Below are 27,371 nucleotides of genomic sequence, written 5' to 3'. Positions count from 1 at the left end.
AATAATAGCCCCAACACTCTAATATAATAACAGCCCCAACACTCTAATATAATAATAGCCCCAACACTCTAATATAATAATAGCCCCAACACTCTAATATAATAACTGCCCCAACACTTTAATATAATAATAGCCACAACACTTTAATATAATAATATCCCCAACATTCTAATATAATAATAGCCCCAACACTTTAATAGAATAATAGCCCCAACACTCTAATATAATAACAGCCCCAACACATTAATATAATAATAGCCCCAACACTTTAATATAATAATAGCCCCAACACTCTAATATAATAATAACCCCAACATTCTAATATAATAATAGCCGCAACACTTTAATATAATAATAGCCCCAACACTTTAATATAATAACAGCCCCAACACTTTAATATAATAATAGCCCCAACACTCTAATATAATAATAGCCCCAAAACTTTAATATAATAACAGCCACAACACTTTAATAGAATAATAGCCCCAACACTCTAATATAATAACAGCCCCAACACTTTAATATAATAATAGCCCCAACACTCTAATATAATAATAGCCCCAACACTTTAATATAATAATAGCCCCAACACTCTAATCGAATAATAGCCCCAACTCTTTAATAGAATAATAGCCCCAACACTCTAATATAATAACAGCCCCAACACTTTAATATAATAATAGCCCCAACACCCTAATATAATAATAGCCCCAACACTTTAATATAATAACATCCCCAACACTTTAATATAATAATAGCCCCAACACTCTAATATAATAACAGCCCCAACACTTTAATATAATAATAGCCCCAACACTTTAATATAATAATAGCCCCAACACTCTAATATAATAATAGCCCCAACACTTTAATATAATAATAGCCCCAACACTCTAATATAATAATAGCCCCAACACTTTAATATAATAATAGCCCCAAAACTCTAATATAATAATAGCCCCAACACTTTAATAGAATAATAGCCACAACACTCTAATATAATAACAGCCCCAACACTTTAATATAATAATAGCCCCAACACTTTAATATAATAATAGCCCCAACACTCTAATATAATAACAGCCCCAACACTTTAATATAATAATAGCCCCAACACTTTAATATAATAATAGCACCAACACTCTAATATAATAACAGCCCCAACACTTTAATATAATAATAGCCCCAACACTCTAATATAATAATAGCCCCAACACTTTAATATAATAATAGCCCCAACACTTTAATATAATAACAGCCCCAACATTTTAATAGAATAATAGCCCCAACACTCTAATATAATAACAGCCCCAACACTTTAATATAATAATAGCCCCAACACTTTAATATAATAATAGCCCCAACACTCTAATATAATAATAGCACCAACACTCTAATATAATAACAGCCCCAACACTCTAATATAATAATAACCCCAACACTTTAATATAATAACAGCCCCAACACTTTAATAGAATAATAGCCCCAACACTCTAATATAATAACAGCCCCAACACTTTAATATAATAATAGCCCCAACACTCTAATATAATAACAGCCCCAACACTCTAATATAATAACTGCCCCAACACTCTAATATAATAACAGCCCCAACTCTTTAATAGAATAATAGCCCCAACACTTTAATATAATAACAGCCCCAACACTTTAATATAATAATAGCCCCAACACTCTAATATAATAACAGCCCCAACACTCTAATATAATAATAGCCCCAACACTTTAATATAATAATAGCCCCAACACTCTAATATAATAACAGCCCCAACACTCTAATATAATAATAGCCCCAACACTCTAATATAATAATAGCCCCAACACTCTAATATAATAACTGCCCCAACACTTTAATATAATAATAGCCACAACACTTTAATATAATAATATCCCCAACATTCTAATATAATAATAGCCCCAACACTTTAATAGAATAATAGCCCCAACACTCTAATATAATAACAGCCCCAACACATTAATATAATAATAGCCCCAACACTTTAATATAATAATAGCCCCAACACTCTAATATAATAATAACCCCAACACTCTAATATAATAATAGCCGCAACACTTTAATATAATAATAGCCCCAACACTTTAATATAATAACAGCCCCAACACTTTAATATAATAATAGCCCCAACACTCTAATATAATAATAGCCCCAAAACTTTAATATAATAACAGCCACAACACTTTAATAGAATAATAGCCCCAACACTCTAATATAATAACAGCCCCAACACTTTAATATAATAATAGCCCCAGCACTCTAATATAATAATAGCCCCAACACTTTAATATAATAATAGCCCCAACACTCTAATCGAATAATAGCCCCAACTCTTTAATAGAATAATAGCCCCAACACTCTAATATAATAACAGCCCCAACACTTTAATATAATAATAGCCCCAACACCCTAATATAATAATAGCCCCAACACTTTAATATAATAACATCCCCAACACTTTAATATAATAATAGCCCCAACACTATAATATAATAACAGCCCCAACACTTTAATATAATAATAGCCCCAACACTTTAATAGAATAATAGCCCCAACACTCTAATGTAATAATAGCCCCAACACTCTAATATAATAATAGCCCCAACACTTTAATATAATAATAGCCCCAACACTTTAATATAATAATAGCCCCAACACTCTAATATAATAATAACCCCAACACTTTAATATAATAACAGCCCCAACACTTTAATATAATAATAGCCCCAACACTCTAATATAATAACAGCCCCAACACTTTAATATAATAATAGCCCCAACACTCTAATATAATAATAGCCCCAACACTTTAATAAAATAATAGCCCCAACACTTTAATATAATAATAGCCCCAACACTTTAATAGAATAATAGCCCCAACACTCTAATATAATAACAGCCCCAACACTTTAATATAATAATAGCCCCAACACTTTAATATAATAATAGCCCCAACACTCTAATATAATAATAACCCCAACACTCTAATATAATAATAGCCCCAACACTTTAATATAATAATAGCCACAACACTTTAATATAATAACAGCCCCAACACTTTAATATAATAATAGCCCCAACACTCTAATATAATAATAACCCCTACACTCTAATATAATAATAGCCGCAACACTTTAAGATAATAATAGCCCCAACACTCTAATATAATAATAGCCCCAACACTTTAATATAATAACAGCCACAACACTTTAATAGAATAATAGCCCCAACACTCTAATATAATAACAGCCCCAACACTTTAATATAATAATATCCCCAACACTCTAATATAATAATAGCCCCAACACTTTAATATAATAATAGCCCCAACACTCTAATCTAATAATAGCCCCAACTCTTTAATAGAATAATAGCCCCAACACTCTAATATAATAACAGCCCCAACACTTTAATATAATAATAGCCCCAACACTCTAATATAATAACAGCCCCAACACTTTAATATAATAATAGCCCCAACACTCTAATATAATAACAGCCCCAACACTTTAATATAATAATAGCCCCAACACTTTAATATAATAATCGCCCCAACACTCTAATATAATAATAGCCCCAACACTTTAATATAATAATAGCCCCGACACTCTAATATAATAATAGCCCCAACACTTTAATATAATAATAGCCCCAACACTCTAATATAATAATAGCACCAACACTTTAATAGAATAATAGCCCCAACACTCTAATATAATAACAGCCCCAACACTTTAATATAATAATAGCCCCAACACTTTAATATAATAATAGCCCCAACACTCTAATATAATAACAGCCCCAACACTTTAATATAATAATAGCCCCAACACTTTAATATAATAATAGCCCCAACACTCTAATATAATAATAGCCCCAACACTTTAATATAATAACAGCCCCAACACTCTAATATAATAATAGCCCCAACACTTTAATATAATAATAGCCCCAACACTCTAATATAATAATAGCCCCAACACTTTAATATAATAATAGCCCCAAAACTTCAATATAATAACAGCCACAACACTTTAATATAATAATAGCCCCAACACTCTAATATAATAACAGCCCCAACACTTTAATATAATAATAGCCCCAACACTCTAATATAATAATAGCCCCAATACTTTAATATAATAATAGCCCCAACACTTTAATATAATAATAGCCCCAACACTCTAATATAATAATAGCCCCAACACTTTAATATAATAATAGCCCCAATACTTCAATATAATAACAGCCACAACATTTTAATATAATAATAGCCCCAACACTCTAATATAATAACAGCCCCAAAACTTTAATATAATAATAGCCCCAACACTCTAATATAATAATAGCCCCAACACTTTAATATAATAATAGCCCCAACACTCTAATATAATAATAGCCCCAACACTTTAATATAATAATAGCCCCAACACACTAATATAATAATAGCCCCAACACTTTAATATAATAATAGCCCCAACACTCTAATATAATAATAGCCCCAACACTTTAATATAATAATAGCCCCAATACTTCAATATAATAACAGCCACAACATTTTAATATAATAATAGCCCCAACACTCTAATATAATAACAGCCCCAACACTTTAATATAATAATAGCCCCAACACTCTAATATAATAACAGCCCCAACACTTTAATATAATAATAGCCCCAACACTTTAATATAATAATAGCCCCAACACTCTAATATAATAATAGCCCCAACACTTTAATATAATAATAGCCCCAACACTCTAATATAATAATAGCCCCAACACTTTAATATAATAATAGCCCCAAAACTCTAATATAATAATAGCCCCAACACTTTAATAGAATAATAGCCACAACACTCTAATATAATAACAGCCCCAACACTTTAATATAATAATAGCCCCAACACTTTAATATAATAATAGCCCCAACACTCTAATATAATAACAGCCCCAACACTTTAATATAATAATAGCCCCAACACTTTAATATAATAATAGCACCAACACTCTAATATAATAACAGCCCCAACACTTTAATATAATAATAGCCCCAACACTCTAATATAATAATAGCCCCAACACTTTAATATAATAATAGCCCCAACACTTTAATATAATAACAGCCCCAACATTTTAATAGAATAATAGCCCCAACACTCTAATATAATAACAGCCCCAACACTTTAATATAATAATAGCCCCAACACTTTAATATAATAATAGCCCCAACACTCTAATATAATAATAGCACCAACACTCTAATATAATAACAGCCCCAACACTTTAATATAATAATAGCCCCAACACTTTAATATAATAATAGCCCCAACACTCTAATATAATAACAGCCCCAACACTCTAATATAATAATAACCCCAACACTTTAATATAATAACAGCCCCAACACTTTAATAGAATAATAGCCCCAACACTCTAATATAATAACAGCCCCAACACTTTAATATAATAATAGCCCCAACACTCTAATATAATAACAGCCCCAACACTCTAATATAATAACTGCCCCAACACTCTAATATAATAACAGCCCCAACTCTTTAATAGAATAATAGCCCCAACACTTTAATATAATAACAGCCCCAACACTTTAATATAATAATAGCCCCAACACTCTAATATAATAACAGCCCCAACACTCTAATATAATAATAGCCCCAACACTTTAATATAATAATAGCCCCAACACTCTAATATAATAACAGCCCCAACACTCTAATATAATAATAGCCCCAACACTCTAATATAATAATAGCCCCAACACGCTAATATAATAATAACCCCAACACTCTAATATAATAATAGCCGCAACACTTTAATATAATAATAGCCCCAACACTTTAATATAATAACAGCCCCAACACTTTAATATAATAATAGCCCCAACACTCTAATCTAATAATAGCCCCAACTCTTTAATAGAATAATAGCCCCAACACTCTAAAATAATAACAGCCCCAACACTTTAATATAATAATAGCCCCAACACTCTAATATAATAATAGCCCCAACACTTTAATATAATAACATCCCCAACACTTTAATATAATAATAGCCCCAACACTTTAATATAATAACAGCCCCAACACTTTAATATAATAATAGCCACAACACTTTAATAGAATAATAGCCCCAACACTCTAATGTAATAATAGCCCCAACACTCTAATATAATAATAGCCCCAACACTTTAATATAATAACAGCCCCAACACTTTAATATAATAATAGCCCCAACACTTTAATATAATAATAGCCCCAACACTCTAATATAATAATAACCCCAACACTTTAATATAATAACAGCCCCAACACTTTAATATAATAATAGCCCCAACACTCTAATATAATAACAGCCCCAACACTTTAATATAATAATAGCCCCAACACTCTAATATAATAATAGCCCCAACACTTTAATAAAATAATAGCCCCAACACTTTAATATAATAATAGCCCCAACACTTTAATAGAATAATAGCCCCAACACTCTAATATAATAACAGCCCCAACACTTTAATATAATAATAGCCCCAACACTTTAATATAATAATAGCCCCAACACTCTAATATAATAATAACCCCAACACTCTAATATAATAATAGCCCCAACACTTTAATATAATAATAGCCACAACACTTTAATATAATAACAGCCCCAACACTTTAATATAATAATAGCCCCAACACTCTAATATAATAATAACCCCTACACTCTAATATAATAGCCCCAACACTCTAATATAATAATAGCCCCAACACTTTAATATAATAATAGCCCCAACACTCTAATATAATAATAGCCCCAACACTTTAATATAATAATAGCCCCAACACTCTAATATAATAATAGCCCCAACACTTTAATATAATAACAGCCCCAACACTCTAATATAATAACAGCCCCAACACTTTAATATAATAATAGCCCCAACACTCTAATATAATAACAGCCCCAACACTTTAATATAATAATAGCCACAACACTTTAATATAATAATAACCCCAACACTCTAATATAATAATAACCCCAAAACTCTAATATAATAATAGCCCCAACACTCTAATATAATAACAACCCCAACACTCTAATATAATAATAACCCCAACACTCTAATATAATAACAGCCCCAACACTTTAATATAATAATAGCCCCAACACTTTAATATAATAACAGCCCCATCACTCTAATATAATAATAGCCCCAACACTCTAATATAATAATAGCCCCAACACTTTAATATAATAATAGCCCCAACACTCTAATAGAATAATAGCCCCAACACTTTAATAGAATAATAGCCCCAACACTTTAATATAATAATAGCCCAAACACTCTAATATAATAATAGCCCCAACACTTTAATATAATAATAGCCCCAACACTCTAATATAATAACAGCCCCAACACTTTAATAGAATAATAGCCCCAACACTCTAATATAATAACAGCCCCAACACTTTAATATAATAATAGCCGCAACACTCTAATATAATAATAGCCCCAACACTTTAATATAATAATAGCCCCAACACTCTAATCTAATAATAGCCCCAACTCTTTAATAGAATAATAGCCCCAACACTCTAATATAATAACAGCCCCAACACTTTAATATAATAATAGCCCCAACACTTTAATATAATAATAGCCCCAAGACTCTAATATAATAATAGCCCCATCACTTTAATATAATAACATCACCAACACTCTAATATAATAATAGCCCCAACACTTTAATATAATAACAGCCCCAACACTTTAATATAATAATAGCCCCAACACTCTAATATAATAACAGCCCCAACACTTTAATATAATAATAGCCCCAACACTCTAATATAATAATAGCCCCAACACTTTAATATAATAATAGCCCCAACACTCTAATATAATAACAACCCCAACACTTTAATATAATAATAGCCCCAACACTCTAATATAATAACAGCCCCAACACTTTAATATAATAATAGCCCCAACACTCTAATATAATAATAGCCCCAACACATTAATATTATAATAGACCCAACACTTTAATATTATAATAGCCCCAACACTTTAATATAATAACAGCCCCAGCATTTTAATATAATAATAGCCCCAACACTTTAACATAATAATAGCCCCAACACTCTAATATAATAATAGCCCCAACACTTTAATATAATAACAGCCCCAACACTTTAATATAATAATAGCCCCAACACTTTAATATAATAACAGCCCCAACACTTTAATATTATAATAGACCCAACACTTTAATAGAATAATAGCCCCAACACTCTAATATAATAACAGCCCCAACACTTTAATATAATAATAGCCCCAACACTTTAATATAATAATAGCACCAACACTCTAATATAATAACAGCCCCAACACTTTAATATAATAATAGCCCCAACACTCTAATATAATAATAGCCCCAACACTTTAATATAATAATAGCCCCAACACTTTAATATAATAACAGCCCCAACATTTTAATAGAATAATAGCCCCAACACTCTAATATAATAACAGCCCCAACACTTTAATATAATAATAGCCCCAACACTCTAATATAATAATAGCACCAACACTCTAATATAATAACAGCCCCAACACTTTAATATAATAATAGCCCCAACACTTTAATATAATAATAGCCCCAACACTCTAATATAATAACAGCCCCAACACTCTAATATAATAATAACCCCAACACTTTAATATAATAACAGCCCCAACACTTTAATAGAATAATAGCCCCAACACTCTAATATAATAACAGCCCCAACACTTTAATATAATAATAGCCCCAACACTCTAATATAATAACAGCCCCAACACTCTAATATAATAACTGCCCCAACACTCTAATATAATAACAGCCCCAACTCTTTAATAGAATAATAGCCCCAACACTTTAATATAATAACAGCCCCAACACTTTAATATAATAATAGCCCCAACACTCTAATATAATAACAGCCCCAACACTCTAATATAATAATAGCCCCAACACTTTAATATAATAATAGCCCCAACACTCTAATATAATAACAGCCCCAACACTCTAATATAATAATAGCCCCAACACTCTAATATAATAATAGCCCCAACACTCTAATATAATAACTGCCCCAACACTTTAATATAATAATAGCCACAACACTTTAATATAATAATATCCCCAACATTCTAATATAATAATAGCCCCAACACTTTAATAGAATAATAGCCCCAACACTCTAATATAATAACAGCCCCAACACATTAATATAATAATAGCCCCAACACTTTAATATAATAATAGCCCCAACACTCTAATATAATAATAACCCCAACACTCTAATATAATAATAGCCGCAACACTTTAATATAATAATAGCCCCAACACTTTAATATAATAACAGCCCCAACACTTTAATATAATAATAGCCCCAACACTCTAATATAATAATAGCCCCAAAACTTTAATATAATAACAGCCACAATACTTTAATAGAATAATAGCCCCAACACTCTAATATAATAACAGCCCCAACACTTTAATATAATAATAGCCCCAACACTCTAATATAATAATAGCCCCAACACTTTAATATAATAATAGCCCCAACACTCTAATCTAATAATAGCCCCAACTCTTTAATAGAATAATAGCCCCAACACTCTAATATAATAACAGCCCCAACACTTTAATATAATAATAGCCCCAACACTCTAATATAATAATAGCCCCAATACTTTAATATAATAACATCCCCAACACTTTAATATAATAATAGCCCCAACACTTTAATATAATAACAGCCCCAACACTTTAATATAATAATAGCCCCAACACTTTAATAGAATAATAGCCCCAACACTCTAATGTAATAATAGCCCCAACACTCTAATATAATAATAGCCCCAACACTTTAATATAATAATAGCCCCAACACTCTAATAAAATAATAACCCCAACACTTTAATATAATAACAGCCCCAACACTTTAATATAATAATAGCCCCAACACTCTAATATAATAACAGCCCCAACACTTTAATATAATAATAGCCCCAACACTCTAATATAATAATAGCCCCAACACTTTAATAAAATAATAGCCCCAACACTTTAATATAATAATAGCCCCAACACTTTAATAGAATAATAGCCCCAACACTCTAATATAATAACAGCCCCAACACTTTAATATAATAATAGCCCCAACACTTTAATATAATAATAGCCCCAACACTCTAATATAATAATAACCCCAACACTCTAATATAATAATAGCCCCAACACTTTAATATAATAATAGCCACAACACTTTAATATAATAATAGCCCCAACACTTTAATAGAATAATAGCCCCAACACTCTAATATAATAACAGCCCCAACACTTTAATATAATAATAGCCCCAACACTTTAATATAATAATAGCCCCAACACTCTAATATAATAATAACCCCAACACTCTAATATAATAATAGCCCCAACACTTTAATATAATAATAGCCACAACACTTTAATATAATAACAACCCCAACACTTTAATATAATAATAGCCCCAACACTCTAATATAATAATAGCCCCAAAACTTTAATATAATAACAGCCACAACACTTTAATAGAATAATAGCCCCAACACTCTAATATAATAACAGCCCCAACACTTTAATATAATAATAGCCCCAACACTCTAATATAATAATAGCCCCAACACTTTAATATAATAATAGCCCCAACACTCTAATCTAATAATAGCCCCAACTCTTTAATAGAATAATAGCCCCAACACTCTAATATAATAACAGCCCCAACACTTTAATATAATAATAGCCCCAACACTCTAATATAATAATAGCCCCAACACTTTAATATAATAACATCCCCAACACTTTAATATAATAATAGCCCCAACACTTTAATATAATAACAGCCCCAACACTTTAATATAATAATAGCCCCAACACTTTAATAGAATAATAGCCCCAACACTCTAATGTAATAATAGCCCCAACACTCTAATATAATAATAGCCCCAACACTTTAATATAATAACAGCCCCAACACTTTAATATAATAATAGCCCCAACACTTTAATATAATAATAGCCCCTACACTCTAATATAATAATAACCCCAACACTTTAATATAATAACAGCCCCAACACTTTAATATAATAATAGCCCCAACACTCTAATATAATAACAGCCCCAACACTTTAATATAATAATAGCCCCAACACTCTAATATAATAATAGCCCCAACACTTTAATAAAATAATAGCCCCAACACTTTAATATAATAATAGCCCCAACACTTTAATAGAATAATAGCCCCAACACTCTAATATAATAACAGCCCCAACACTTTAATATAATAATAGCCCCAACACTTTAATATAATAATAGCCCCAACACTCTAATATAATAATAACCCCAACACTCTAATATAATAATAGCCCCAACACTTTAATATAATAATAGCCACAACACTTTAATATAATAACAGCCCCAACACTTTAATATAATAATAGCCCCAACACTCTAATATAATAATAACCCTTACACTCTAATATAATAGCCCCAACACTCTAATATAATAATAGCCCCAACACTTTAATATAATAATAGCCCCAACACTCTAATATAATAATAGCCCCAACACTTTAATATAATAATAGCCCCAACACTCTAATATAATAATAGCCCCAACACTTTAATATAATAACAGCCCCAACACTCTAATATAATAACAGCCCCAACACTTTAATATAATAATAGCCCCAACACTCTAATATAATAACAGCCCCAACACTTTAATATAATAATAGCCACAACACTTTAATATAATAATAACCCCAACACTCTAATATAATAATAACCCCAAAACTCTAATATAATAATAGCCCCAACACTCTAATATAATAACAACCCCAACACTCTAATATAATAATAACCCCAACACTCTAATATAATAACAGCCCCAACACTTTAATATAATAATAGCCCCAACACTTTAATATAATAACAGCCCCATCACTCTAATATAATAATAGCCCCAACACTCTAATATAATAATAGCCCCAACACTTTAATATAATAATAGCCCCAACACTCTAATAGAATAATAGCCCCAACACTTTAATAGAATAATAGCCCCAACACTTTAATATAATAGCCCAAACACTCTAATATAATAATAGCCCCAACACTTTAATATAATAATAGCCCCAACACTCTAATATAATAACAGCCCCAACACTTTAATAGAATAATAGCCCCAACACTCTAATATAATAACAGCCCCAACACTTTAATATAATAATAGCCGCAACACTCTAATATAATAATAGCCCCAACACTTTAATATAATAATAGCCCCAACACTCTAATCTAATAATAGCCCCAACTCTTTAATAGAATAATAGCCCCAACACTCTAATATAATAACAGCCCCAACACTTTAATATAATAATAGCCCCAACACTTTAATATAATAATAGCCCCAAGACTCTAATATAATAATAGCCCCATCACTTTAATATAATAACATCACCAACACTCTAATATAATAATAGCCCCAACACTTTAATATAATAACAGCCCCAACACTTTAATATAATAATAGCCCCAACACTCTAATATAATAACAGCCCCAACACTTTAATATAATAATAGCCCCAACACTCTAATATAATAATAGCCCCAACACTTTAATATAATAATAGCCCCAACACTCTAATATAATAACAGCCCCAACACTTTAATATAATAATAGCCCCAACACTCTAATATAATAACAGCCCCAACACTTTAATATAATAATAGCCCCAACACTCTAATATAATAATAGCCCCAACACATTAATATTATAATAGACCCAACACTTTAATATTATAATAGCCCCAACACTTTAATATAATAACAGCCCCAGCATTTTAATATAATAATAGCCCCAACACTTTAACATAATAATAGCCCCAACACTCTAATATAATAATAGCCCCAACACTTTAATATAATAACAGCCCCAACACTTTAATATAATAATAGCCCCAACACTTTAATATAATAACAGCCCCAACACTTTAATATTATAATAGACCCAACACTTTAATAGAATAATAGCCCCAACACTCTAATATAATAACAGCCCCAACACTTTAATATAATAATAGCCCCAACACTTTAATATAATAATAGCGCCAACACTCTAATATAATAACAGCCCCAACACTTTAATATAATAATAGCCCCAACACTTTAATATAATAATAGCACCAACACTCTAATATAATAACAGCCCCAACACTTTAATATAATAATAGCCCCAACACTCTAATATAATAATAGCCCCAACACTTTAATATAATAATAGCCCCAACACTTTAATATAATAACAGCCCCAACATTTTAATAGAATAATAGCCCCAACACTCTAATATAATAACAGCCCCAACACTTTAATATAATAATAGCCCCAACACTTTAATATAATAATAGCCCCAACACTCTAATATAATAATAGCACCAACACTCTAATATAATAACAGCCCCAACACTTTAATATAATAATAGCCCCAACACTTTAATATAATAATAGCCCCAACACTCTAATATAATAACAGCCCCAACACTCTAATATAATAATAACCCCAACACTTTAATATAATAACAGCCCCAACACTTTAATAGAATAATAGCCCCAACACTCTAATATAATAACAGCCCCAACACTTTAATATAATAATAGCCCCAACACTCTAATATAATAACAGCCCCAACACTCTAATATAATAACTGCCCCAACACTCTAATATAATAACAGCCCCAACTCTTTAATAGAATAATAGCCCCAACACTTTAATATAATAACAGCCCCAACACTTTAATATAATAATAGCCCCAACACTCTAATATAATAACATCCCCAACTCTCTAATATAATAATAGCCCCAACACTTTAATATAATAATAGCCCCAACACTCTAATATAATAACAGCCCCAACACTCTAATATAATAATAGCCCCAACACTCTAATATAATAATAGCCCCAACACTCTAATATAATAACTGCCCCAACACTTTAATATAATAATAGCCACAACACTTTAATATAATAATATCCCCAACATTCTAATATAATAATAGCCCCAACACTTTAATAGAATAATAGCCCCAACACTCTAATATAATAACAGCCCCAACACATTAATATAATAATAGCCCCAACACTTTAATATAATAATAGCCCCAACACTCTAATATAATAATAACCCCAACACTCTAATATAATAATAGCCGCAACACTTTAATATAATAATAGCCCCAACACTTTAATATAATAACAGCCCCAACACTTTAATATAATAATAGCCCCAACACTCTAATATAATAATAGCCCCAAAACTTTAATATAATAACAGCCACAATACTTTAATAGAATAATAGCCCCAACACTCTAATATAATAACAGCCCCAACACTTTAATATAATAATAGCCCCAACACTCTAATATAATAATAGCCCCAACACTTTAATATAATAATAGCCCCAACACTCTAATCTAATAATAGCCCCAACTCTTTAATAGAATAATAGCCCCAACACTCTAATATAATAACAGCCCCAACACTTTAATATAATAATAGCCCCAACACTCTAATATAATAATAGCCCCAACACTTTAATAAAATAATAGCCCCAACACTTTAATATAATAATAGCCCCAACACTTTAATAGAATAATAGCCCCAACACTCTAATATAATAACAGCCCCAACACTTTAATATAATAATAGCCCCAACACTTTAATATAATAATAGCCCCAACACTCTAATATAATAATAACCCCAACACTCTAATATAATAATAGCCCCAACACTTTAATATAATAATAGCCACAACACTTTAATATAATAACAGCCCCAACACTTTAATATAATAATAGCCCCAACACTCTAATATAATAATAACCCTTACACTCTAATATAATAGCCCCAACACTCTAATATAATAATAGCCCCAACACTTTAATATAATAATAGCCCCAACACTCTAATATAATAATAGCCCCAACACTTTAATATAATAATAGCCCCAACACTCTAATATAATAATAGCCCCAACACTTTAATATAATAACAGCCCCAACACTCTAATATAATAACAGCCCCAACACTTTAATATAATAATAGCCCCAACACTCTAATATAATAACAGCCCCAACACTTTAATATAATAATAGCCACAACACTTTAATATAATAATAACCCCAACACTCTAATATAATAATAACCCCAAAACTCTAATATAATAATAGCCCCAACACTCTAATATAATAACAGCCCCAACACTCTAATATAATAATAACCCCAACACTCTAATATAATAACAGCCCCAACACTTTAATATAATAATAGCCCCAACACTTTAATATAATAACAGCCCCATCACTCTAATATAATAATAGCCCCAACACTCTAATATAATAATAGCCCCAACACTTTAATATAATAATAGCCCCAACATTCTAATAGAATAATAGCCCCAACACTTTAATAGAATAATAGCCCCAACACTTTAATATAATAATAGCCCAAACACTCTAATATAATAATAGCCCCAACACTTTAATATAATAATAGCCCCAACACTCTAATATAATAACAGCCCCAACACTTTAATAGAATAATAGCCCCAACACTCTAATATAATAACAGCCCCAACACTTTAATATAATAATAGCCGCAACACTCTAATCTAATAATAGCCCCAACTCTTTAATAGAATAATAGCCCCAACACTCTAATATAATAACAGCCCCAACACTTTAATATAATAATAGCCCCAACACTTTAATATAATAATAGCCCCAAGACTCTAATATAATAATAGCCCCAACACTTTAATATAATAACATCACCAACACTCTAATATAATAATAGCCCCAACACTTTAATATAATAACAGCCCCAACACTTTAATATAATAATAGCCCCAACACTCTAATATAATAGCAGCCCCAACACTTTAATATAATAATAGCCCCAACACTCTAATATAATAATAGCCCCAACACTTTAATATAATAATAGCCCCAACACTCTAATATAATAACAGCCCCAACACTTTAATATAATAATAGCCCCAACACTCTAATATAATAACAGCCCCAACACTTTAATATAATAATAGCCCCAACACTCTAATATAATAATAGCCCCAACACATTAATATTATAATAGACCCAACACTTTAATATTATAATAGCCCCAACACTTTAATATAATAACAGCCCCAGCATTTTAATATAATAATAGCCCCAACACTTTAATATAATAATAGCCCCAACACTCTAATATAATAATAGCCCCAACACTTTAATATAATAACAGCCCCAACACTTTAATATAATAATAGCCCCAACAATTTAATATAATAACAGCCCCAACACTTTAATATTATAATAGACCCAACACTTTAATAGAATAATAGCCCCAACACTCTAATATAATAACAGCCCCAACACTTTAATATAATAATAGCCCCAACACTCTAATATAATAATAGCCCCAACACTTTAATATAATAACAGCCCCAACACTCTAATCTAATAATAGCCCCAACTCTTTAATAGAATAATAGCCCCAACACTCTAATATAATAACAGCCCCAACACTTTAATATAATAATAGCACCAACACTCTAATATAATAATAGCCCCAACACTTTAATATAATAACATCCCCAACACTTTAATATAATAATAGCCCCAACATTTTAATATAATAACAGCCCCAACACTTTAATATAATAATAGCCCCAACACTTTAATAGAATAATAGCCCCAACACTCTAATGTAATAATAGCCCCAACACTCTAATATAATAATAGCCCCAACACTTTAATATAATAACAGCCCCAACACTTTAATATAATAATAGCCCCAACACTTTAATATAATAATAGCCCCAACACTCTAATATAATAATAACCCCAACACTTTAATATAATAACAGCACCAACACTTTAATATAATAATAGCCCCAACACTCTAATATAATAACAGCCCCAACACTTTAATATAATAATAGCCCCAACACTCTAATATAATAATAGCCCCAACACTTTAATATAATAATAGCCCCAACACTTTAATATAATAATAGCCCCAACACTTTAATAGAATAATAGCCCCAACACTCTAATATAATAACAGCCCCAACACTTTAATATAATAATAGCCCCAACACTTTAATATAATAATAGCCCCAACACTCTAATATAATAACAGCCCCAACACTCTAATATAATAATAACCCCAACACTTTAATATAATAACAGCCCCAACACTTTAATAGAATAATAGCCCCAACACTCTAATATAATAACAGCCCCAACACTTTAATATAATAATAGCCCCAACACTCTAATATAATAACAGCCCCAACACTCTAATATAATAACTGCCCCAACACTCTAATATAATAACAGCCCCAACTCTTTAATAGAATAATAGCCCCAACACTTTAATATAATAACAGCCCCAACACTTTAATATAATAATAGCCCCAACACTCTAATATAATAACAGCCCTAACAATCTAATATAATAATAGCCCCAACACTTTAATATAATAATAGCCCCAACACTCTAATATAATAACAGCCCCAACACTCTAATATAATAATAGCCCCAACACTCTAATATAATAATAGCCCCAACACTCTAATATAATAACTGCCCCAACACTTTAATATAATAATAGCCCCAACACTTTAATATAATAATATCCCCAACATTCTAATATAATAATAGCCCCAACACTTTAATAGAATAATAGCCCCAACACTCTAATATAATAACAGCCCCAACACATTAATATAATAATAGCCCCAACACTTTAATATAATAATAGCCCCAACACTCTAATATAATAATAACCCCAACACTCTAATATAATAATACCCCCAACACTTTAATATAATAACAGCCCCAACACTTTAATATAATAATAGCCCCAACACTCTAATATAATAACAGCCCCAACACTTTAATATAATAATAGCCCGAACACTCTAATATAATAATAGCCCCAACACTTTAATATAATAATAGCCCCAACACTCTAATATAATAACAGCCCCAATACTTTAATATAATAATAGCCCCAACACTCTAATATAATAACAGCCCCAACACTTTAATATAATAATAGCCCCAACACTCTAATATAATAATAGCCCCAACACATTAATATTATAATAGACCCAACACTTTAATATTATAATAGCCCCAACACTTTAATATAATAACAGCCCCAGCATTTTAATATAATAATAGCCCCAACACTTTAATATAATAATAGCCCCAACACTCTAATATAATAATAGCCCCAACACTTTAATATAATAACAGCCCCAACACTTTAATATAATAATAGCCCCAACACTTTAATATAATAACAGCCCCAACACTTTAATATTATAATAGACCCAACACTTTAATAGAATAATAGCCCCAACACTCTAATATAATAAGAGCCCCAACACTTTAATATAATAATAGCCCCAACACTCTAATATAATAATAGCCCCAACACTTTAATATAATAACAGCCCCAACACTCTAATCTAATAATAGCCCCAACTCTTTAATAGAATAATAGCCCCAACACTCTAATATAATAACAGCCCCAACACTTTAATATAATAATAGCACCAACACTCTAATATAATAATAGCCCCAACACTTTAATATAATAACATCCCCAACACTTTAATATAATAATAGCCCCAACATTTTAATATAATAACAGCCCCAACACTTTAATATAATAATAGCCCCAACACTTTAATAGAATAATAGCCCCAACACTCTAATGTAATAATAGCCCCAACACTCTAATATAATAATAGCCCCAACACTTTAATATAATAACAGCCCCAACACTTTAATATAATAATAGCCCCAACACTTTAATATAATAATAGCCCCAACACTCTAATATAATAATAACCCCAACACTTTAATATAATAACAGCACCAACACTTTAATATAATAATAGCCCCAACACTCTAATATAATAACAGCCCCAACACTTTAATATAATAATAGCCCCAACACTCTAATATAATAATAGCCCCAACACTTTAATATAATAATAGCCCCAACACTTTAATATAATAATAGCCCCAACACTTTAATAGAATAATAGCCCCAACACTCTAATATAATAACAGCCCCAACACTTTAATATAATAATAGCCCCAACACTTTAATATAATAATAGCCCCAACACTCTAATATAATAACAGCCCCAACACTCTAATATAATAATAACCCCAACACTTTAATATAATAACAGCCCCAACACTTTAATAGAATAATAGCCCCAACACTCTAATATAATAACAGCCCCAACACTTTAATATAATAATAGCCCCAACACTCTAATATAATAACAGCCCCAACACTCTAATATAATAACTGCCCCAACACTCTAATATAATAACAGCCCCAACTCTTTAATAGAATAATAGCCCCAACACTTTAATATAATAACAGCCCCAACACTTTAATATAATAATAGCCCCAACACTCTAATATAATAACAGCCCTAACAATCTAATATAATAATAGCCCCAACACTTTAATATAATAATAGCCCCAACACTCTAATATAATAACAGCCCCAACACTCTAATATAATAATAGCCCCAACACTCTAATATAATAATAGCCCCAACACTCTAATATAATAACTGCCCCAACACTTTAATATAATAATAGCCCCAACACTTTAATATAATAATATCCCCAACATTCTAATATAATAATAGCCCCAACACTTTAATAGAATAATAGCCCCAACACTCTAATATAATAACAGCCCCAACACATTAATATAATAATAGCCCCAACACTTTAATATAATAATAGCCCCAACACTCTAATATAATAATAACCCCAACACTCTAATATAATAATAGCCCCAACACTTTAATATAATAACAGCCCCAACACTTTAATATAATAATAGCCCCAACACTCTAATATAATAACAGCCCCAACACTTTAATATAATAATAGGCCCAACACTCTAATATAATAATAGCCCCAACACTTTAATATAATAATAGCCCCAACACTCTAATATAATAACAGCCCCAATACTTTAATATAATAATAGCCCCAAAACTATAATATAATAACAGCCCCAACACTTTAATATAATAATAGCCCCAACACTCTAATATAATAATAGCCCCAACACATTAATATTATAATAGACCCAACACTTTAATATTATAATAGCCCCAACACTTTAATATAATAACAGCCCCAGCATTTTAATATAATAATAGCCCCAACACTTTAATATAATAATAGCCCCAACACTCTAATATAATAATAGCCACAACACTTTAATATAATAACAGCCCCAACACTTTAATATAATAATAGCCCCAACACTTTAATATAATAACAGCCCCAACACTTTAATATTATAATAGACCCAACACTTTAATAGAATAATAGCCCCAACACTTTAATATAATAATAGCCCCAACACTCTAATATAATAATAGCCCCAACACTTTAATATAATAACAGCCCCAACACTCTAATCTAATAATAGCCCCAACTCTTTAATAGAATAATAGCCCCAACACTCTAATATAATAACAGCCCCAACACTCTAATATAATAACAGCCCCAACACTTTAATATAATAATAGCCCCAACACTCTAATATAATAATAGCCCCAACACTTTAATATAATAACGTCCCCAACACTTTAATATAATAATAGCCCCAACACTTTAATATAATAACAGCCCCAACACTTTAATATAATAATAGCCCCAACACTTTAATAGAATAATAGCCCCAACACTCTAATGTAATAATAGCCCCAACACTCTAATATAATAATAGCCCCAACACTTTAATATAATAACAGCCCCAACACTTTAATATAATAATAGCCCCAACACTTTAATATAATAATAGCCCCAACACTCTAATATAATAATAACCCCAACACTTTAATATAATAACAGCCCCAACACTTTAATATAATAATAGCCCCAACACTCTAATATAATAATAGCCCCAACACTTCAATATAATAATAGCCCCAACACTTTAATAGAATAATAGCCCCAACACTCTAATATAATAACAGCCCCAACACTTTAATATAATAATAGCCCCAACACTTTAATATAATAATAGCCCCAACACTCTAATATAATAACAGCCCCAACACTCTAATATAATAATAACCCCAACACTTTAATATAATAACAGCCCCAACACTTTAATAGAATAATAGCCCCAACACTCTAATATAATAACAGCCCCAACACTTTAATATAATAATAGCCCCAACACTCTAATATAATAACAGCCCCAACTCTTTAATAGAATAATAGCCCCAACACTTTAATATAATAACAGCCCCAACACTTTAATATAATAATTGCCCCAACACTCTAATATAATAACAGCCCCAACACTCTAATTTAATAATAGCCCCAACACTTTAATATAATAATAGCCCCAACACTCTAATATAATAACAGCCCCAACACTCTAATATAATAATAGCCCCAACACTCTAATATAATAATAGCCTCAACACTCTAATATAATAACTGCCCCAACACTTTAATATAATAATAGCCCCAACACTCTAATATAATAATAACCCCAACACTCTAATATAATAATAGCCGCAACACTTTAATATAATAATAGCCCCAACACTTTAATATAATAACAGCCCCAACACTTTAATATAATAATAGCCCCAACACTCTAATATAATAATAGCCCCAACACTTTAATATAATAACAGCCACAACACTTTAATAGAATTATAGCCCCAACACTCTAATATAATAACAGCCCCAACACTTTAATATAATAATAGCCCCAACACTCTAATATAATAATAGCCCCAACACTTTAATATAATAATAGCCCCAACACTCTAATCTAATAATAGCCCCAACTCTTTAATAGAATAATAGCCCCAACACTCTAATATAATAACAGCCCCAACACTTTAATATAATAATAGCCCCAACACTCTAATATAATAATAGCCCCAACACTTTAATATAATAACATCCCCAACACTTTAATATAATAATAGCCCCAACACTTTAATATAATAACAGCCCCAACACTTTAATATAATAATAGCCCCAACACTTTAATAGAATAATAGCCCCAACACTCTAATGTAATAATAGCCCCAACACTCTAATATAATAATAGCCCCAACACTTTAATATAATAACAGCCCCAACACTTTAATATAATAATAGCCCCAACACTTTAATATAATAATAGCCCCAACACTCTAATATAATAATAACCCCAACACTCTAATATAATAACAGCCCCAACACTTTAATATAATAATAGCCCCAACACTTTAATATAATAATAGCCCCAACACTCTAATATAATAATAACCCCAACACTCTAATATAATAATAGCCCCAACACTTTAATATAATAATAGCCACAACACTTTAATATAATAACAGCCCCAACACTTTAATATAATAATAGCCCCAACACTCAAAAAATAATAACCCCTACACTCTAATATAATAGCCCCAACACTCTAATATAATAATAGCCCCAACACTTTAATATAATAATACCCCAACACTCTAATATAATAATAGCCCCAACACTTTAATATAATAATAGCCCCAACACTCTAATATAATAATAGCCCCAACACATTAATATAATAACAGCCCCAACACTCTAATATAATAACAGCCCCAACACTTTAATATAATAATAGCCCCAACACTCTAATATAATAACAGCCCCAACACTTTAATATAATAATAGCCACAACACTTTAATATAATAATAACCCCAACACTCTAATATAATAATAACCCCAAAACTCTAATATAATAATAGCCCCAACACTCTAATATAATAACAGCCCCAACACTCTAATATAATAATAACCCCAACACTCTAATATAATAACAGCCCCAACACTTTAATATAATAATAGCCCCAACACTTTAATATAATAACAGCCCCATCACTCTAATATAATAATAGCCCCAACACTCTAATATAATAATAGCCCCAACACTTTAATATAATAATAGCCCCAACACTCTAATAGAATAATAGCCCCAACACTTTAATAGAATAATAGCCCCAACACTTTAATATAATAATAGCCCAAACACTCTAATATAATAATAGCCCCAACACTTTAATATAATAATAGCCCCAACACTCTAATATAATAACAGCCCCAACACTTTAATAGAATAATAGCCCCAACACTCTAATATAATAACAGCCCCAACACTTTAATATAATAATAGCCCCAACACTCTAATATAATAATAGCCCCAACACTTTAATATAATAATAGCCCCAACACTCTAATCTAATAATAGCCCCAACTCTTTAATAGAATAATAGCCCCAACACTCTAATATAATAACAGCCCCAACACATTAATATAATAATAGCCCCAACACTTTAATATAATAATAGCCCCAACACTCTAATATAATAATAGCCCCAACACTTTAATATAATAACATCACCAACACTCTAATATAATAATAGCCCCAACACTTTAATATAATAACAGCCCCAACACTTTAATATAATAATAGCCCCAACACTTTAATATAATAACAGCCCCAACACTTTAATATAATAATAGCCCCAACACTTTAATATAATAACAGCCTCAACACTTTAATATTATAATAGACCCAACACTTTAATAGAATAATAGCCCCAACACTCTAATATAATAACAGCCCCAACACTTTAATATAATAATAGCCCCAACACTCTAATATATTAATCGCCCCAACACTTTAATATAATAACAGCCCCAACACTCTAATATAATAATAGCCCCAACACTTTAATATAATAATAGCCCCAACACTCTAATATAATAATAGCCCCAACACTTTAATATAATAATAGCCCCAACACTCTAATATAATAATAGCCCCAACACTCTAATATAATAATAGCCCCAACACTTTAATATAATAACAGCCCCAACACTTTAATATAATAATAGCCCCAACACTCTAATATAATAATAGCCCCAACACTTTAATATAATAACAGCCCCAACACTTTAATAGAATAATAGCCCAACACTCTAATATAATAACAGCCCCAACATTTTAATATAATAATAGCCCCAACACTCTAATATAATAATAGCCCCAACACTTTAATATAATAATAGCCCCAACACTCTAATCTAATAATAGCCCCAACTCTTTAATAGAATAATAGCCACAACACTCTAATATAATAACAGCCCCAACACTTTAATATAATAATAGCCCCAACACTCTAATATAATAATAGCCCCAACACTTTAATATAATAACATCCCCAACACTTTAATATAATAACAGCCCCAACACTTTAATATAATAATAGCCCCAACACTCTAATATAATAATAACCCCTACACTCTAATATAATAGCCCCAACACTCTAATATAATAATAGCCCCAACACTTTAATATAATAATAGCCCCAACACTCTAATATAATAATAGCCCCAACACTTTAATATAATAATAGCCCCAACACTCTAATATAATAATAGCCCCAACACTTTAATAGAATAATAGCCCCAACACTTTAATATAATAATAGCCCAAACACTCTAATATAATAATAGCCCCAACACTTTAATATAATAATAGCCCCAACACTCTAATATAATAACAGCCCCAACACTTTAATAGAATAATAGCCCCAACACTCTAATATAATAACAGCCCCAACACTTTAATATAATAATAGCCCCAACACTCTAATATAATAATAGCCCCAACACTTTAATATAATAATAGCCCCAACACTCTAATCTAATAATAGCCCCAACTCTTTAATAGAATAATAGCCCCAACACTCTAATATAATAACAGCCCCAACACTTTAATATAATAATAGCCCCAACACTTTAATATAATAATAGCCCCAACACTCTAATATAATAATAGCCCCAACACTTTAATATAATAACATCACCAACACTCTAATATAATAATAGCCCCAACACTTTAATATAATAACAGCCCCAACACTCTAATATAATAATAGCCCCAACACTTTAATATAATAACAGCCCCAACACTCTAATATAATAATAGCCCCAACACTTTAATATAATTATAGCCCCAACACTCTAATATAATAATAGCCCCAACACTTTAATATAATAATAGCCCCAACACTCTAATATAATAATAGCCCCAATACTTCAATATAATAAAAACAACAACACTTTAATATAATAATAGCCCCAACACTCTAATATAATAACAGCCCCAACACTTTAATATAATAATAGCCCCAACACTCAAATGTAATAACAGCCCCAACACTTTAATATAATAATAGCCCCAACACTCTAATATAATAATAACCCCAACACTCTAATATAATAATAGCCGCTACACTTTAATATAATAATAGCCCCAACACTTTAATATAATAACAGCCCCAACACTTTAATATAATAATAGCCCCAACACTCTAATATAATAATAGCCCCAACACTTTAATATAATAACAGCCCCAACACTTTAATAGAATAATAGCCCAACACTCTAATATAATAACAGCCCCAACACTTTAATATAATAATAGCCCCAACACTCTAATATAATAATAGCCCCAACACTTTAATATAATAATAGCCCCAACACTCTAATCTAATAATAGCCCCAACTCTTTAATAGAATAATAGCCACAACACTCTAATATAATAACAGCCCCAACACTTTAATATAATAATAGCCCCAACACTCTAATATAATAATAGCCCCAACACTTTAATATAATAACATCCCCAACACTTTAATATAATAACAGCCCCAACACTTTAATATAATAATAGCCCCAACACTCTAATATAATAATAACCCCTACACTCTAATATAATAGCCCCAACACTCTAATATAATAATAGCCCCAACACTTTAATATAATAATAGCCCCAACACTCTAATATAATAATAGCCCCAACACTTTAATATAATAATAGCCCCAACACTCTAATATAATAATAGCCCCAACACTTTAATATAATAACAGCCCCAGCACTCTAATATAATGACAGCCCCAACACTTTAATATAATAATAGCCCCAACACTCTAATATAATAACAGCCCCAACACTTTAATATAATAATAGCCACAACACTTTAATATAATAATAACCATCATACTATAATATAATAATAACCACAAAACTCTAATATAATAATAGCCCCAACACTCTAATATAATAACAGCCCCAACACTCTAATATAATAATAACCCCAACACTCTAATATAATAACAGCCCCAACACTTTAATATAACAGTAGCCCCAACACTTTAATATAATAGCAGCCCCATCACTCTAATATAATAATAGCCCCAACACTCTAATATAATAATAGCCCCAACACTTTAATATAATAATAGCCCCAACACTCTAATATAATAATAGCCCCAACACTTTAATAGAATAATAGCCCCAACACTTTAATATAATAATAGCCCCAACACTCTAATATAATAATAGCCCCAACACTTTAATATAATTATAGCCCCAACACTCTAATATAATAACAGCCCCAACACTTTAATAGAATAATATCCCCAACACTCTAATATAATAACAGCCCCAACACTTTAATATAATAATAGACCCAACACTCTAATATAATAATAGCCCCAACACTTTAATATAATAATAGCCCCAACACTTTAATAGAATAATAGCCCCAACACTCTAATATAATAATAGTCCCAACACTCTAATATAATAACAGCCCCAACACTTTAATATAATAATAGCCCCAACACTCTAATATAATAATAACCCCAACACTCTAATATAATAATAGCCGCAACACTTTAATATAATAATAGCCCCAACACTTTAATATAATAACAGCCCCAACACTTTAATATAATGATAGCCCCAACACTCTAATATAATAATAGCCCCAACACTTTAATATAATAACAGCCCCAACACTTTAATAGAATAATAGCCCAACACTCTAATATAATAACAGCCCCAACACTTTAATATAATAATATCCCCAACACTCTAATATAATAATAGCCCCAACACTTTAATATAATAATAGCCCCAACACTCTAATCTAATAATAGCCCCAACTCTTTAATAGAATAATAGCCACAACACTCTAATATAATAACAGCCCCAACACTTTAATATAATAATAGCCCCAACACTCTAAT

Source organism: Hemitrygon akajei, chromosome 17, assembly GCF_048418815.1.
Source record: "Hemitrygon akajei chromosome 17, sHemAka1.3, whole genome shotgun sequence".
Taxonomy (NCBI): domain Eukaryota; kingdom Metazoa; phylum Chordata; class Chondrichthyes; order Myliobatiformes; family Dasyatidae; genus Hemitrygon; species Hemitrygon akajei.
Note: the sequence above shows the minus strand (reverse complement) of the source record.